General features: G+C 40.4%; 4 long non-coding RNA genes across 4 annotated transcripts; all 4 read right to left on the bottom strand.

Annotated features, from left to right (window-relative positions):
• Positions 1–790: 790 nt before the first annotated feature.
• On the bottom strand, positions 791–2441 carry LOC143099572 (uncharacterized). The gene is made up of 4 exons (XR_012981668.1): positions 2352–2441; positions 1416–1580; positions 1265–1334; positions 791–1087 (listed from the first exon to the last, which is right to left on the bottom strand). It is a non-coding gene; the product is annotated as an uncharacterized LOC143099572 (long non-coding RNA).
• Positions 2442–4833: 2392 nt separating this feature from the next.
• LOC143099571 (uncharacterized) lies at positions 4834–6491 on the bottom strand. The gene is made up of 4 exons (XR_012981667.1): positions 6402–6491; positions 5466–5630; positions 5315–5384; positions 4834–5130 (listed from the first exon to the last, which is right to left on the bottom strand). It is a non-coding gene; the product is annotated as an uncharacterized LOC143099571 (long non-coding RNA).
• A 2391-nt stretch (positions 6492–8882) lies between these two features.
• LOC143099570 (uncharacterized) lies at positions 8883–9672 on the bottom strand. The gene is made up of 3 exons (XR_012981666.1): positions 9510–9672; positions 9359–9428; positions 8883–9179 (listed from the first exon to the last, which is right to left on the bottom strand). It is a non-coding gene; the product is annotated as an uncharacterized LOC143099570 (long non-coding RNA).
• A 4433-nt stretch (positions 9673–14105) lies between these two features.
• Positions 14106–15706, bottom strand: LOC143099569 (uncharacterized). Its single transcript, XR_012981665.1, has 4 exons — positions 15617–15706; positions 14696–14860; positions 14545–14614; positions 14106–14373 (listed from the first exon to the last, which is right to left on the bottom strand). It is a non-coding gene; the product is annotated as an uncharacterized LOC143099569 (long non-coding RNA).
• Between the last annotated feature and the right edge of the window lie 357 nt (positions 15707–16063).

Genomic DNA, 16063 nt, shown 5'->3' with positions numbered 1-16063 from the left:
TCCTCTCTTTTATTATAATTGTCCCTTTGGGTCAGGCATCAGTATAGTGCCTGGTGTCAGATTTTTAGCATGATAAATGCAAATGACTGAAGTTAGCAGTCACCGTCAATGACATGTGCAGAGTAGGCTACCCTAACACCATGGTAATGTTTGGAATATCACCTATGATTTATCTTTTTTTTTGGCCATTCAAACGTGTAGATTTTTGTTCACATAATGACCTGTTGCTTTTTCTATCCAGCAGGTGGCAGTCCAGGATAAGAAATAGCAGAGCCGTACACGGCTCTGAGAAATAGAAGTTCCAGAAAATAAACTAAATAGTAGGAACAAAGAAATTAATGCAGCATAGCCTACAAGTGCAAACGGAAATGTAATGTGTGAAGTTATTGGAATGGAAATAAATGAAACCACCTTCTAAATACTTTTGAAGATATTTTTTTAAGTGTGCAACAAATGTAGTCAATAGGGTAGGCTCAGCAAAACGTTAGCAAAGTTAACTTTGACAAGGCTGGCGGCTAGCATTATTGTCATCATAACTCGTAGGCCTAACTATAGATTGTTTTGCATTGACGTGCTACTTCAGACTTGATGAACTCCTATGGTAGGCAACGGAAATTCCTTACTGTAGAAATAGATAATTTATGCTCCTGTCAACAGTATTGGTCTGGCCGTTCTTGTTGAAACGTAGGCATAGGCTAAATGTTACATAGTAGGTCTATACAACTTGTCAGTGCATAGAACATAACAGCACATAGACATGACAGTGTGTTATATATTATATATATTATACATATAGATTGTTTATTTTAAACTACAAAACAATAATAAAAAATAAAAACATCAGAGCAGAGACACGGCATAACTGTTCAGTGTAGAGATGCAGAACACAGTGGTGTGGATGTTTTGTTTTTTTAAACCACATACATCACATCACAGCAGACATAGAATGTTTTTTTCTTTGTTTTTTTTAAAGAAACGTAGTGTCACTGTCCTGTAGAAGAGTTGTTGCAGGGTGGGTGGACCGGTGTTTGTATGAAGCCTCCACACCACGGCAAGGTCCCGGTCCTTGTGGAGGGGAAGTCAATGTCTGTAAACACACACACACACACACACACACACACACACACACACGGCAAACAACTATGGCTTATTTTCAACCAGCTTTTATGGTGATTTTTGTCCTTCACAAAAACAGACAGAGTATTTAAGCAACTAATGTTTATTTTTATTAAAGAGAATTGTTTTTAAAGAAAACTATACATACTGAAGTGGTTGCTGAGAGGAGGAGAGACAGGAAGAGGGGACCACTGCTGGTGGGGCATCCCTGTACGTGCCTGACAACACACATCACAGCGTTAGCACAGTGCATCACTCATACATTACTCACAAGCATTCACATCAAAATGTATACTTACAGTACAGGGAGAGTCGACCTCAGCGCTCAAGCACTTTAGCGACAGGTGGAGGGTCTGAGGAGGAGGCACCTGGCTCCTTGTTCCGGGCCAGCACATAACTCCTCAGGAGGCCTATCCTGGACCCAGCTATCTATCACCGTCAGCTGTCGTACCCAATCCAGATAGCTGTAATAGAAAAACATTGTAATAAACTTCACTGACTAATTGCACTGTTAATATACATTAGCCGTTTGCCTCCCCTGGGGTTTTGGGATAACATTGGTAACATCAATGTTAATGTCAGGACATCAGACCATTAGGATTCACGATAGGCGTGTTCGTCTTCATGCAGATCTGTGCAAGATCTGAGCAGATCTGACTTGAAGTGATGCATGCTGTGTTGAACACAATGAGGCCTCTAGGAGGCTACACAATCTGTGTCCATTCATTTCAATGCATTCTTATGGAAATCGCAGTTACACTTTAAACATAGGGTTTGTATATTTACGCTTCAAGTTTCGCTACAGCATTTATATCACAACCACCCAAGGGTCTTACGAAGATAACTACGTTTTCAGATTTTAATATCATGCATTATTCCGAATTTGAGAGGTCTCCTTAGGAGACTGTGTGTTTCCATTCATTCCTATGGGAAACGATCGCGGTTACACTTTAAACAGAAAGTTTGTATATTTACGCTTAGAATTTCGCTACAACATTTATATCACAGCTACCCAATGGTCTTACGAAGATAACTACGTTTTCAGATTTTCATTTTATGCATTTTTCCCAACGCGAGAGCTCTCGTTAGGAGGCTACACAATCTGTGCCCATTCATTTCAATGCATTCGCGGTTACACTTTAAACATTAAGTTCGTATATTAACACTTCGAATTTCGCTACAGCATCTACATCACTGCTAAAGTTGTCCGACCACATACAAAAAACGTAACGTACGTGTTGTTTAGATATGAAGAACTTTTCTTGCGAGCAGTGAAAAATAGAGTGACTACAGCGGAACAGACGTACGCTGAACTTCAACTCAAAACTTCACGCTGGGGAATTCAGCCAATCACGGACCAGAATGTAATAGAACAAGCCAATGAAAACATGCAAGGTTTGTTGTAAAGGCGGGACATGCAAATAAGACAAGCCAATGACGGGTCAGACAAATGAGACACAGATAAGACACAGGTAAAGAGCAGTGGCCGAGCAGTGGCCAGGAGGCTACACAATCTGTGCCCATTCATTTCAATGCATTCGCGGTTACACTTTAAACATTAAGTTCGTATATTAACACTTCGAATTTCGCTACAGCATCTACATCACTGCTAAAGTTGTCCGACCACATACAAAAAACGTAACGTACGTGTTGTTTAGATATGAAGAACTTTTCTTGCGAGCAGTGAAAAATAGAGTGACTACAGCGGAACAGACGTACGCTGAACTTCAACTCAAAACTTCACGCTGGGGAATTCAGCCAATCACGGACCAGAATGTAATAGAACAAGCCAATGAAAACATGCAAGGTTTGTTGTAAAGGCGGGACATGCAAATAAGACAAGCCAATGACGGGTCAGACAAATGAGACACAGATAAGACACAGGTAAAGAGCAGTGGCCGAGCAGTGGCCAGTTACCGTTCTTCGATGTTGGCCCCGATGGCGGCGTGAGCTGCCGTCCCGTGCGCGGGAGCCCACGGGCGCCTGGCTGCCGCTTTCCTAGACCTAGCCCCGCAGCCCTGCCTAAAATTGGATTAAACGATGCCCTCGAAGTATTTATCCCGAATAAATGTAGTGAAAAATGGGACGCAAGGCCGTTTGCGGCCATACAAATAAGACAAACGTGTCAATCAAAGGGTACACAGACGACCGGTTAAAGGACCAGTGTTGATTTCTCCCATCAAAGCATTTATGAACATGCTTTTTATGCCATTTGTCTATTTGTAATTGTAATAAATGTTTATTTGTTTGTTGTTTATTAAAGCATGGCTCTAGTTCAACCAGCTTTTATGGTGTGTTCATTTATTAATTGTTTATTAAAGCATGGCTTTATTTCAACCAGCTTTTATAGTGTGTTCGTTTATTAAAGCATGGCTTTATTTCAACCAGCTTTTATAGTGTGTTCATTTATTAATTGTTTATTAAAGCATGGTTTTATTTCAACCAGCTTTTATAGTGTGTTCATTTATTAATTGTTTATCTAAGCATGGCCTTTTTTAGCATGCCTTAATTATTTCAACCAGTGTTTATGGTGTGTTTATTAATTTACTGTTTATTAAAACATGGCTTTATTTCAACCAGCTTTTATGGTGATTTTTGTCCTTCACAAAAACAGACAGAGTATTTAAGCAACTAATGTTTATTTTTATTAAAGAGAATTTTTTTTTTTTAAAGAAAACTATACATACTGAAGTGGTTGCTGAGAGGAGGAGAGACAGGAAGAGGGGACCACTGCTGGTGGGGCGTCCCTGACAACACACATCACAGCGTTAGCACAGTGCATCACTCATACATTACTCACAAGCATTCACATCAAAATGTATACTTACAGTACAGGGAGAGTCGACCTTAGCGCTCAAGCACTTTAGCGACAGGTGGAGGGTCCGAGGAGGAGGCACCTGGCTCCTTGTCCGGGGCCAGCACATAACTCCTCTCTTTTATTATAATTGTCCCTTTGGGTCAGGCATCAGTATAGTGCCTGGTGTCAGATTTTTAGCATGATAAATGCAAATGACTGAAGTTAGCAGTCACCGTCAATGACATGTGCAGAGTAGGCTACCCTAACACCATGGTAATGTTTGGAATATCACCTATGATTTATCTTTTTTTTTGGCCATTCAAACGTGTAGATTTTTGTTCACATAATGACCTGTTGCTTTTTCTATCCAGCAGGTGGCAGTCCAGGATAAGAAATAGCAGAGCCGTACACGGCTCTGAGAAATAGAAGTTCCAGAAAATAAACTAAATAGTAGGAACAAAGAAATTAATGCAGCATAGCCTACAAGTGCAAACGGAAATGTAATGTGTGAAGTTATTGGAATGGAAATAAATGAAACCACCTTCTAAATACTTTTGAAGATATTTTTTTAAGTGTGCAACAAATGTAGTCAATAGGGTAGGCTCAGCAAAACGTTAGCAAAGTTAACTTTGACAAGGCTGGCGGCTAGCATTATTGTCATCATAACTCGTAGGCCTAACTATAGATTGTTTTGCATTGACGTGCTACTTCAGACTTGATGAACTCCTATGGTAGGCAACGGAAATTCCTTACTGTAGAAATAGATAATTTATGCTCCTGTCAACAGTATTGGTCTGGCCGTTCTTGTTGAAACGTAGGCATAGGCTAAATGTTACATAGTAGGTCTATACAACTTGTCAGTGCATAGAACATAACAGCACATAGACATGACAGTGTGTTATATATTATATATATTATACATATAGATTGTTTATTTTAAACTACAAAACAATAATAAAAAATAAAAACATCAGAGCAGAGACACGGCATAACTGTTCAGTGTAGAGATGCAGAACACAGTGGTGTGGATGTTTTGTTTTTTTAAACCACATACATCACATCACAGCAGACATAGAATGTTTTTTTCTTTGTTTTTTTTAAAGAAACGTAGTGTCACTGTCCTGTAGAAGAGTTGTTGCAGGGTGGGTGGACCGGTGTTTGTATGAAGCCTCCACACCACGGCAAGGTCCCGGTCCTTGTGGAGGGGAAGTCAATGTCTGTAACACACACACACACACACACACACACACACACACACACACACACACGGCAAACAACTATGGCTTATTTTCAACCAGCTTTTATGGTGATTTTTGTCCTTCACAAAAACAGACAGAGTATTTAAGCAACTAATGTTTATTTTTATTAAAGAGAATTGTTTTTAAAGAAAACTATACATACTGAAGTGGTTGCTGAGAGGAGGAGAGACAGGAAGAGGGGACCACTGCTGGTGGGGCATCCCTGTACGTGCCTGACAACACACATCACAGCGTTAGCACAGTGCATCACTCATACATTACTCACAAGCATTCACATCAAAATGTATACTTACAGTACAGGGAGAGTCGACCTCAGCGCTCAAGCACTTTAGCGACAGGTGGAGGGTCTGAGGAGGAGGCACCTGGCTCCTTGTTCCGGGCCAGCACATAACTCCTCAGGAGGCCTATCCTGGACCCAGCTATCTATCACCGTCAGCTGTCGTACCCAATCCAGATAGCTGTAATAGAAAAACATTGTAATAAACTTCACTGACTAATTGCACTGTTAATATACATTAGCCGTTTGCCTCCCCTGGGGTTTTGGGATAACATTGGTAACATCAATGTTAATGTCAGGACATCAGACCATTAGGATTCACGATAGGCGTGTTCGTCTTCATGCAGATCTGTGCAAGATCTGAGCAGATCTGACTTGAAGTGATGCATGCTGTGTTGAACACAATGAGGCCTCTAGGAGGCTACACAATCTGTGTCCATTCATTTCAATGCATTCTTATGGAAATCGCAGTTACACTTTAAACATAGGGTTTGTATATTTACGCTTCAAGTTTCGCTACAGCATTTATATCACAACCACCCAAGGGTCTTACGAAGATAACTACGTTTTCAGATTTTAATATCATGCATTATTCCGAATTTGAGAGGTCTCCTTAGGAGACTGTGTGTTTCCATTCATTCCTATGGGAAACGATCGCGGTTACACTTTAAACAGAAAGTTTGTATATTTACGCTTAGAATTTCGCTACAACATTTATATCACAGCTACCCAATGGTCTTACGAAGATAACTACGTTTTCAGATTTTCATTTTATGCATTTTTCCCAACGCGAGAGCTCTCGTTAGGAGGCTACACAATCTGTGCCCATTCATTTCAATGCATTCGCGGTTACACTTTAAACATTAAGTTCGTATATTAACACTTCGAATTTCGCTACAGCATCTACATCACTGCTAAAGTTCTCCGACCACATACAAAAAACGTAACGTACGTGTTGTTTAGATATGAAGAACTTTTCTTGCGAGCAGTGAAAAATAGAGTGACTACAGCGGAACAGACGTACGCTGAACTTCAACTCAAAACTTCACGCTGGGGAATTCAGCCAATCACGGACCAGAATGTAATAGAACAAGCCAATGAAAACATGCAAGGTTTGTTGTAAAGGCGGGACATGCAAATAAGACAAGCCAATGACGGGTCAGACAAATGAGACACAGATAAGACACAGGTAAAGAGCAGTGGCCGAGCAGTGGCCAGGAGGCTACACAATCTGTGCCCATTCATTTCAATGCATTCGCGGTTACACTTTAAACATTAAGTTCGTATATTAACACTTCGAATTTCGCTACAGCATCTACATCACTGCTAAAGTTGTCCGACCACATACAAAAAACGTAACGTACGTGTTGTTTAGATATGAAGAACTTTTCTTGCGAGCAGTGAAAAATAGAGTGACTACAGCGGAACAGACGTACGCTGAACTTCAACTCAAAACTTCACGCTGGGGAATTCAGCCAATCACGGACCAGAATGTAATAGAACAAGCCAATGAAAACATGCAAGGTTTGTTGTAAAGGCGGGACATGCAAATAAGACAAGCCAATGACGGGTCAGACAAATGAGACACAGATAAGACACAGGTAAAGAGCAGTGGCCGAGCAGTGGCCAGTTACCGTTCTTCGATGTTGGCCCCGATGGCGGCGTGAGCTGCCGTCCCGTGCGCGGGAGCCCACGGGCGCCTGGCTGCCGCTTTCCTAGACCTAGCCCCGCAGCCCTGCCTAAAATTGGATTAAACGATGCCCTCGAAGTATTTATCCCGAATAAATGTAGTGAAAAATGGGACGCAAGGCCGTTTGCGGCCATACAAATAAGACAAACGTGTCAATCAAAGGGTACACAGACGACCGGTTAAAGGACCAGTGTTGATTTCTCCCATCAAAGCATTTATGAACATGCTTTTTATGCCATTTGTCTATTTGTAATTGTAATAAATGTTTATTTGTTTGTTGTTTATTAAAGCATGGCTCTAGTTCAACCAGCTTTTATGGTGTGTTCATTTATTAATTGTTTATTAAAGCATGGCTTTATTTCAACCAGCTTTTATAGTGTGTTCGTTTATTAAAGCATGGCTTTATTTCAACCAGCTTTTATAGTGTGTTCATTTATTAATTGTTTATTAAAGCATGGTTTTATTTCAACCAGCTTTTATAGTGTGTTCATTTATTAATTGTTTATCTAAGCATGGCTTTATTTAGCATGCCTTAATTATTTCAACCAGTGTTTATGGTGTGTTTATTAATTTACTGTTTATTAAAACATGGCTTTATTTCAACCAGCTTTTATGGTGATTTTTGTCCTTCACAAAAACAGACAGAGTATTTAAGCAACTAATGTTTATTTTTATTAAAGAGAATTTTTTTTTTTAAAGAAAACTATACATACTGAAGTGGTTGCTGAGAGGAGGAGAGACAGGAAGAGGGGACCACTGCTGGTGGGGCGTCCCTGACAACATACATCACAGCGTTAGCACAGTGCATCACTCATACATTACTCACAAGCATTCACATCAAAATGTATACTTACAGTACAGGGAGAGTCGACCTTAGCGCTCAAGCACTTTAGCGACAGGTGGAGGGTCCGAGGAGGAGGCACCTGGCTCCTTGTCCGGGGCCAGCACATAACTCCTCTCTTTTATTATAATTGTCCCTTTGGGTCAGGCATCAGTATAGTGCCTGGTGTCAGATTTTTAGCATGATAAATGCAAATGACTGAAGTTAGCAGTCACCGTCAATGACATGTGCAGAGTAGGCTACCCTAACACCATGGTAATGTTTGGAATATCACCTATGATTTATCTTTTTTTTTGGCCATTCAAACGTGTAGATTTTTGTTCACATAATGACCTGTTGCTTTTTCTATCCAGCAGGTGGCAGTCCAGGATAAGAAATAGCAGAGCCGTACACGGCTCTGAGAAATAGAAGTTCCAGAAAATAAACTAAATAGTAGGAACAAAGAAATTAATGCAGCATAGCCTACAAGTGCAAACGGAAATGTAATGTGTGAAGTTATTGGAATGGAAATAAATGAAACCACCTTCTAAATACTTTTGAAGATATTTTTTTAAGTGTGCAACAAATGTAGTCAATAGGGTAGGCTCAGCAAAACGTTAGCAAAGTTAACTTTGACAAGGCTGGCGGCTAGCATTATTGTCATCATAACTCGTAGGCCTAACTATAGATTGTTTTGCATTGACGTGCTACTTCAGACTTGATGAACTCCTATGGTAGGCAACGGAAATTCCTTACTGTAGAAATAGATAATTTATGCTCCTGTCAACAGTATTGGTCTGGCCGTTCTTGTTGAAACGTAGGCATAGGCTAAATGTTACATAGTAGGTCTATACAACTTGTCAGTGCATAGAACATAACAGCACATAGACATGACAGTGTGTTATATATTATATATATTATACATATAGATTGTTTATTTTAAACTACAAAACAATAATAAAAAATAAAAACATCAGAGCAGAGACACGGCATAACTGTTCAGTGTAGAGATGCAGAACACAGTGGTGTGGATGTTTTGTTTTTTTAAACCACATACATCACATCACAGCAGACATAGAATGTTTTTTTCTTTGTTTTTTTTAAAGAAACGTAGTGTCACTGTCCTGTAGAAGAGTTGTTGCAGGGTGGGTGGACCGGTGTTTGTATGAAGCCTCCACACCACGGCAAGGTCCCGGTCCTTGTGGAGGGGAAGTCAATGTCTGTAAACACACACACACACACACACACACACACACACACACACACGGCAAACAACTATGGCTTATTTTCAACCAGCTTTTATGGTGATTTTTGTCCTTCACAAAAACAGACAGAGTATTTAAGCAACTAATGTTTATTTTTATTAAAGAGAATTGTTTTTAAAGAAAACTATACATACTGAAGTGGTTGCTGAGAGGAGGAGAGACAGGAAGAGGGGACCACTGCTGGTGGGGCATCCCTGTACGTGCCTGACAACACACATCACAGCGTTAGCACAGTGCATCACTCATACATTACTCACAAGCATTCACATCAAAATGTATACTTACAGTACAGGGAGAGTCGACCTCAGCGCTCAAGCACTTTAGCGACAGGTGGAGGGTCTGAGGAGGAGGCACCTGGCTCCTTGTTCCGGGCCAGCACATAACTCCTCAGGAGGCCTATCCTGGACCCAGCTATCTATCACCGTCAGCTGTCGTACCCAATCCAGATAGCTGTAATAGAAAAACATTGTAATAAACTTCACTGACTAATTGCACTGTTAATATACATTAGCCGTTTGGTTTTGGGATAACATTGGTAACATCAATGTTAATGTCAGGACATCAGACCATTAGGATTCACGATAGGCGTGTTCGTCTTCATGCTGATCTGTGCAAGATCTGAGCAGATCTGACTTGAAGTGATGCATGCTGTGTTGAACACAATGAGGCCTCTAGGAGGCTACACAATCTGTGTCCATTCATTTCAATGCATTCTTATGGAAATCGCAGTTACACTTTAAACATAGGGTTTGTATATTTACGCTTCAAGTTTCGCTACAGCATTTATATCACAACCACCCAAGGGTCTTACGAAGATAACTACGTTTTCAGATTTTAATATCATGCATTATTCCGAATTTGAGAGGTCTCCTTAGGAGACTGTGTGTTTCCATTCATTCCTATGGGAAACGATCGCGGTTACACTTTAAACAGAAAGTTTGTATATTTACGCTTAGAATTTCGCTACAACATTTATATCACAGCTACCCAATGGTCTTACGAAGATAACTACGTTTTCAGATTTTCATTTTATGCATTTTTCCCAACGCGAGAGCTCTCGTTAGGAGGCTACACAATCTGTGCCCATTCATTTCAATGCATTCGCGGTTACACTTTAAACATTAAGTTCGTATATTATGGTTATGGTTATGGTTATGGTTATGGATTTAGCAGACGCCTTTGTCCAAAGCGACATATAAATACAAAACAACATAATAATATTTAAAAATGAACAGGGAACAGATTAAAATCTAGGTCAAATATAGTAAGGAGAATAGTTGTAGTACACAATAATATCAATTCAATCAATAGCCTAATAAAAAAAGCAATGTAAAAAAGGGGAAAGGCAATAATAAAACAATAATGTCAATTCAATCAATAATATAAAAACAATAACATGCTAAGACTACATTAAGGAGAATATCAATAATAAACAATAATGTCAAATTAATTAACAGCCCAATTAAAATAAAAACAACATTATATAAACCATAACACATAAGCGCTTAAACAACTAAGTATATGTTGAATAGGAATGTCTTTAGACCCCTCTTAAACGACCCAAAACTACCACAGGAACGGAGAGCACTGGGCAGTTCATTCCACCAACATGGAACCACTGAAGAAAAGAGTCTGGAATTAGACCCAGTTTTTATGACTGGTCGACACAACATACGCTCACCAGAAGACCGCAGTGGGCGGTTGGGCATGTAAGGCTTGATTATTGAATTAAAATAACTAGGAGCAGATCTAGTTAGTGTCCTATAGGCCAAAGTGAGAGATTTAAATTTAATTCTGGCTACTATAGGGAGCCAATGGAGAGTAACTAGGAGAGGAGTTACATGTGTCCTCTTTGGCTGATTGAAGACCAGGCGTGCTCCAGCATTTTGAATCAGCTGTAATGATCTTGTTACACAAGCGGGTAAGCCAGCTAATAGTGAATTACAATAGTCCAGCTTAGAGATGACCATGGTCTGAACAAGAAGTTGTGTGGAATCTTGTGTCAGATAAGGTCTGATCTTCCTAATGTTGTAAAGCATAAACCGGCATGATTTTGCAATAGAAGCTATATGCTCAGAGAAGTTAAGTCGGTCATCAATTACAACGCCCAAGTTTCGTGCCGATCTAGTTGGGGTCAGTGAAGTTGAGTCAAGCTGGATGTTAATCTGTTGGGGAATAGCTGTTTTAGCTGGAAACACCAAAAACTCTGTTTTTGAGAGATTAAGCTGAAGGTGCCGATCTTTCATCCAGGCTGAAATATCCTTAAGGCATGCAGAAATCCGGTGGGAAACACTAGAGTCATCAGGTGGGAAAGACAGGTAAAGTTGAGTGTCGTCTGCATAACAGTGATAGTCAAATCCATGGGAGCGAATGGTATCACCTAAGGAAGTGGTGTAAATAGAGAAAAGCAAGGGTCCTAATACTGATCCCTGAGGCACACCTGTGGTGAGGGCATGAGACTTAGATACCTGTCCCTGCCAAGACACGGTGAAAGAACGCGCTTTAAGGTAAGATTCAAACCAGTCAAGAGCTTTTCCAGAAATTCCCAGTTCAGATAGTATAGATAGGAGAATGTCATGGTTAACAGTATCAAAGGCTGCAGATAAATCTAGTAGAATTAATACTGATGACTGAGCAGAGGACTTAGCTACTCTCAATGCTTCAGTCACAGACAGAAGAGCAGTTTCAGTAGAATGACCACTCTTGAAACCATATTAACACTTCGAATTTCGCTACAGCATCACTGCTAAAGTTGTCCGACCACAGACAAAAAACGTAACGTACGTGTTGTTTAGATATGAAGAACTTTTCTTGCGAGCAGTGAAAAATAGAGTGACTACAGCGGAACAGACGTACGCTGAACTTCAACTCAAAACTTCACGCTGGGGAATTCAGCCAATCACGGACCAGAATGTAATAGAACAAGCCAATGAAAACATGCAAGGTTTGTTGTAAAGGCGGGACATGCAAATAAGACAAGCCAATGACGGGTCAGACAAATGAGACACAGATAAGACACAGGTAAAGAGCAGTGGCCGAGCAGTGGCCAGTTACCGTTCTTCGATGTTGGCCCCGATGGCGGCGTGAGCTGCCGTCCCGTGCGCGGGAGCCCACGGGCGCCTGGCTGCCGCTTTCCTACGCCTAGCCCGCAGCCCTGCCTAAAATTGGATTAAACGATGCCCTCGAAGTATTTATCCCGAATAAATGTAGTGAAAAATGGGACGCAAGGCCGTTTGCGGCCATACAAATAAGACAAACGTGTCAATCAAAGGGTACACAGACGACCGGTTAAAGGACCAGTGTTGATTTCTCCCATCAAAGCATTTATGAACATGCTTTTTATGCCATTTGTCTATTTGTAATTGTAATAAATGTTTATTTGTTTGTTGTTTATTAAAGCATGGCTCTAGTTCAACCAGCTTTTATGGTGTGTTCATTTATTAATTGTTTATTAAAGCATGGCTTTATTTCAACCAGCTTTTATAGTGTGTTCGTTTATTAAAGCATGGCTTTATTTCAACCAGCTTTTATAGTGTGTTCATTTATTAATTGTTTATTAAAGCATGGTTTTATTTCAACCAGCTTTTATAGTGTGTTCATTTATTAATTGTTTATCTAAGCATGGCTTTATTTAGCATGCCTTAATTATTTCAACCGGTGTTTATGGTGTGTTTATTAATTTACTGTTTATTAAAACATGGCTTTATTTCAACCAGCTTTTATGGTGATTTTTGTCCTTCACAAAAACAGACATTGTATTTAAGCAACTAATGTTTATTTTTATTAAAGAGAATTTTTTTTTTTAAAGAAAACTATACATACTGAAGTGGTTGCTGAGAGGAGGAGAGACAGGAAGAGGGGACCACTGCTGGTGGGGCGTCCCTGACAACACACATCACAGCGTTAGCACAGTGCATCACTCATACATTACTCACAAGCATTCACATCAAAATGTATACTTACAGTACAGGGAGAGTCGACCTCAGCGCTCAAGCACTTTAGCGACAGGTGGAGGGTCCGAGGAGGAGGCACCTGGCTCCTTGTCCGGGGCCAGCACATAACTCCTCTCTTTTATTATAATTGTCCCTTTGGGTCAGGCATCAGTATAGTGCCTGGTGTCAGATTTTTAGCATGATAAATGCAAATGACTGAAGTTAGCAGTCACCGTCAATGACATGTGCAGAGTAGGCTACCCTAACACCATGGTAATGTTTGGAATATCACCTATGATTTATCTTTTTTTTTGGCCATTCAAACGTGTAGATTTTTGTTCACATAATGACCTGTTGCTTTTTCTATCCAGCAGGTGGCAGTCCAGGATAAGAAATAGCAGAGCCATACACGGCTCTGAGAAATAGAAGTTCCAGAAAATAAACTAAATAGTAGGAACAAAGAAATTAATGCAGCATAGCCTACAAGTGCAAACGGAAATGTAATGTGTGAAGTTATTGGAATGGAAATAAATGAAACCACCTTCTAAATACTTTTGAAGATATTTTTTTAAGTGTGCAACAAATGTAGTCAATAGGGTAGGCTCAGCAAAACGTTAGCAAAGTTAACTTTGACAAGGCTGGCGGCTAGCATTATTGTCATCATAACTCGTAGGCCTAACTATAGATTGTTTTGCATTGACGTGCTACTTCAGACTTGATGAACTCCTATGGTAGGCAACGGAAATTCCTTACTGTAGAAATAGATAATTTATGCTCCTGTCAACAGTATTGGTCTGGCCGTTCTTGTTGAAACGTAGGCATAGGCTAAATGTTACATAGTAGGTCTATACAACTTGTCAGTGCATAGAACATAACAGCACATAGACATGACAGTGTGTTATATATTCTATATATTATACATATAGATTGTTTATTTTAGACTACAAAACAATAATAAAAAATAAAAACATCAGAGCAGAGACACGGCATAACTGTTCAGTGTAGAGATGCAGAACACAGTGGTGTGGATGTTTTGTTTTTTTAAACCACATACATCACATCACAGCAGACATAGAATGTTTTTTTCTTTGTTTTTTTTAAAGAAACGTAGTGTCACTGTCCTGTAGAAGAGTTGTTGGAGGGTGGCTGGACCGGTGTTTGTATGAAGCCTCCACACCTCGGCAAGGTCCCGGTCCTTGTGGAGGGGAAGTCAATGTCTGTAAACACACACACACACACACACACACACACACACGGCAAACAACTATGGCTTATTTTCATCCAGCTTTTATGGTGATTTTTGTCCTTCACAAAAACAGACAGAGTATTTAAGCAACTAATGTTTATTTTTATTAAAGAGATTTTTTTTAAAAGAAAACTATACATACTGAAGTGGTTGCTGAGAGGAGGAGAGACAGGAAGAGGGGACCACTGCTGGTGGGGCGTCCCTGTACGTGCCTGACAACACACATCACAGCGTTAGCACAGTGCATCACTCATACATTACTCACAAGTATTCACATCAAAATGTATACTTACAGTACAGAGAGAGTCGACCTCAGCGCTCAAGCACTTTAGCGACAGGTGGAGGGTCTGAGGAGGAGGCACCTGGCTCCTTGTTCCGGGCCAGCACATAACTCCTCAGGAGGCCTATCCTGGACCCAGCTATCTATCACCGTCAGCTGTCGTACCCAATCCAGATAGCTGTAATAGAAAAACATTGTAATAAACTTCACCTAATTGCACTGTTATGTACATTAGCCGTTTGCCTCCCCTGGGGTTTTGGGATTGGTAACATCAATGTTAATGTCAGGACATCAGACCATTAGGATTCACGATAGGCGTGTTGGTCTTCATGCAGATCAGTGCAAGATCTGAGCAGATCTGACTTGAAGTGATGCATGCTGTGTTGAACACAATGAGGCCTCTAGGAGGCTACACAATCTGTGCCCATTCATTTCAATGCATTCTTATGGAAATCGCAGTTACACTTTAAACATAGGGTTTGTATATTTACGCTTCAAGTTATGCTACAACATTTATATCACAACCACCCAAGGGTCTTACGAAGATAACTACGTTTTCAGATTTTATTATCATGCATTATTCCGAATTTGAGAGGTCTCCTTAGGAGACTGTGTGTTTCCATTCATTCCTATGGGAAACGATCGCGGTTACACTTTAAACAGAAAGTTTGTATATTTACGCTTAGAATTTCGCTACAACATTTATATCACAGCTACCCAATGGTCTTACGAAGATAACTACGTTTTCAGATTTTCATTTTATGCATTTTTCCCAACGCGAGAGCTCTCGTTAGGAGGCTACACAATCTGTGCCCATTCATTTCAATGCATTCGCGGTTACACTTTAAACATTAAGTTCGTATATTAGCACTTCGAATTTCGCTACAGCATCACTGCTAAAGTTGTCCGACCACAGACAAAAAACGTAACGTACGTGTTGTTTAGATATGAAGAACTTTTCTTGCGAGCAGTGAAAAATAGAGTGACTACAGCGGAACAGACGTACGCTGAACTTCAACTCAAAACTTCACGCTGGGGAATTCAGCCAATCACGGACCAGAATGTAATAGAACAAGCCAATGAAAACATGCAAGGTTTGTTGTAAAGGCGGGACATGCAAATAAGACAAGCCAATGACGGGTCAGACAAATGAGACACAGATAAGACACAGGTAAAGAGCAGTGGCCGAGCAGTGGCCAGTTACCGTTCTTCGATGTTGGCCCCGATGGCGGCGTGAGCTGCCGTCCCGTGCGCGGGAGCCCACGGGCGCCTGGCTGCCGCTTTCCTAGACCTAGCCCCGCAGCCCTGCCTAAAATTGGATTAAACGATGCCCTCGAAGTATTTATCCCGAATAAATGTAGTGAAAAATGGGACGCAAGGC

Source organism: Alosa pseudoharengus, unplaced genomic scaffold, assembly GCF_046254945.1.
Source record: "Alosa pseudoharengus isolate Yale_2024_CS ecotype anadromous, Long Island Sound unplaced genomic scaffold, YU_APseudo_1.1 YU_APseudo_1.1_scf_3, whole genome shotgun sequence".
NCBI lineage: Eukaryota > Metazoa > Chordata > Actinopteri > Clupeiformes > Clupeidae > Alosa > Alosa pseudoharengus.
Note: the sequence above shows the minus strand (reverse complement) of the source record. Positions and strands in the feature narration are given on the sequence as shown.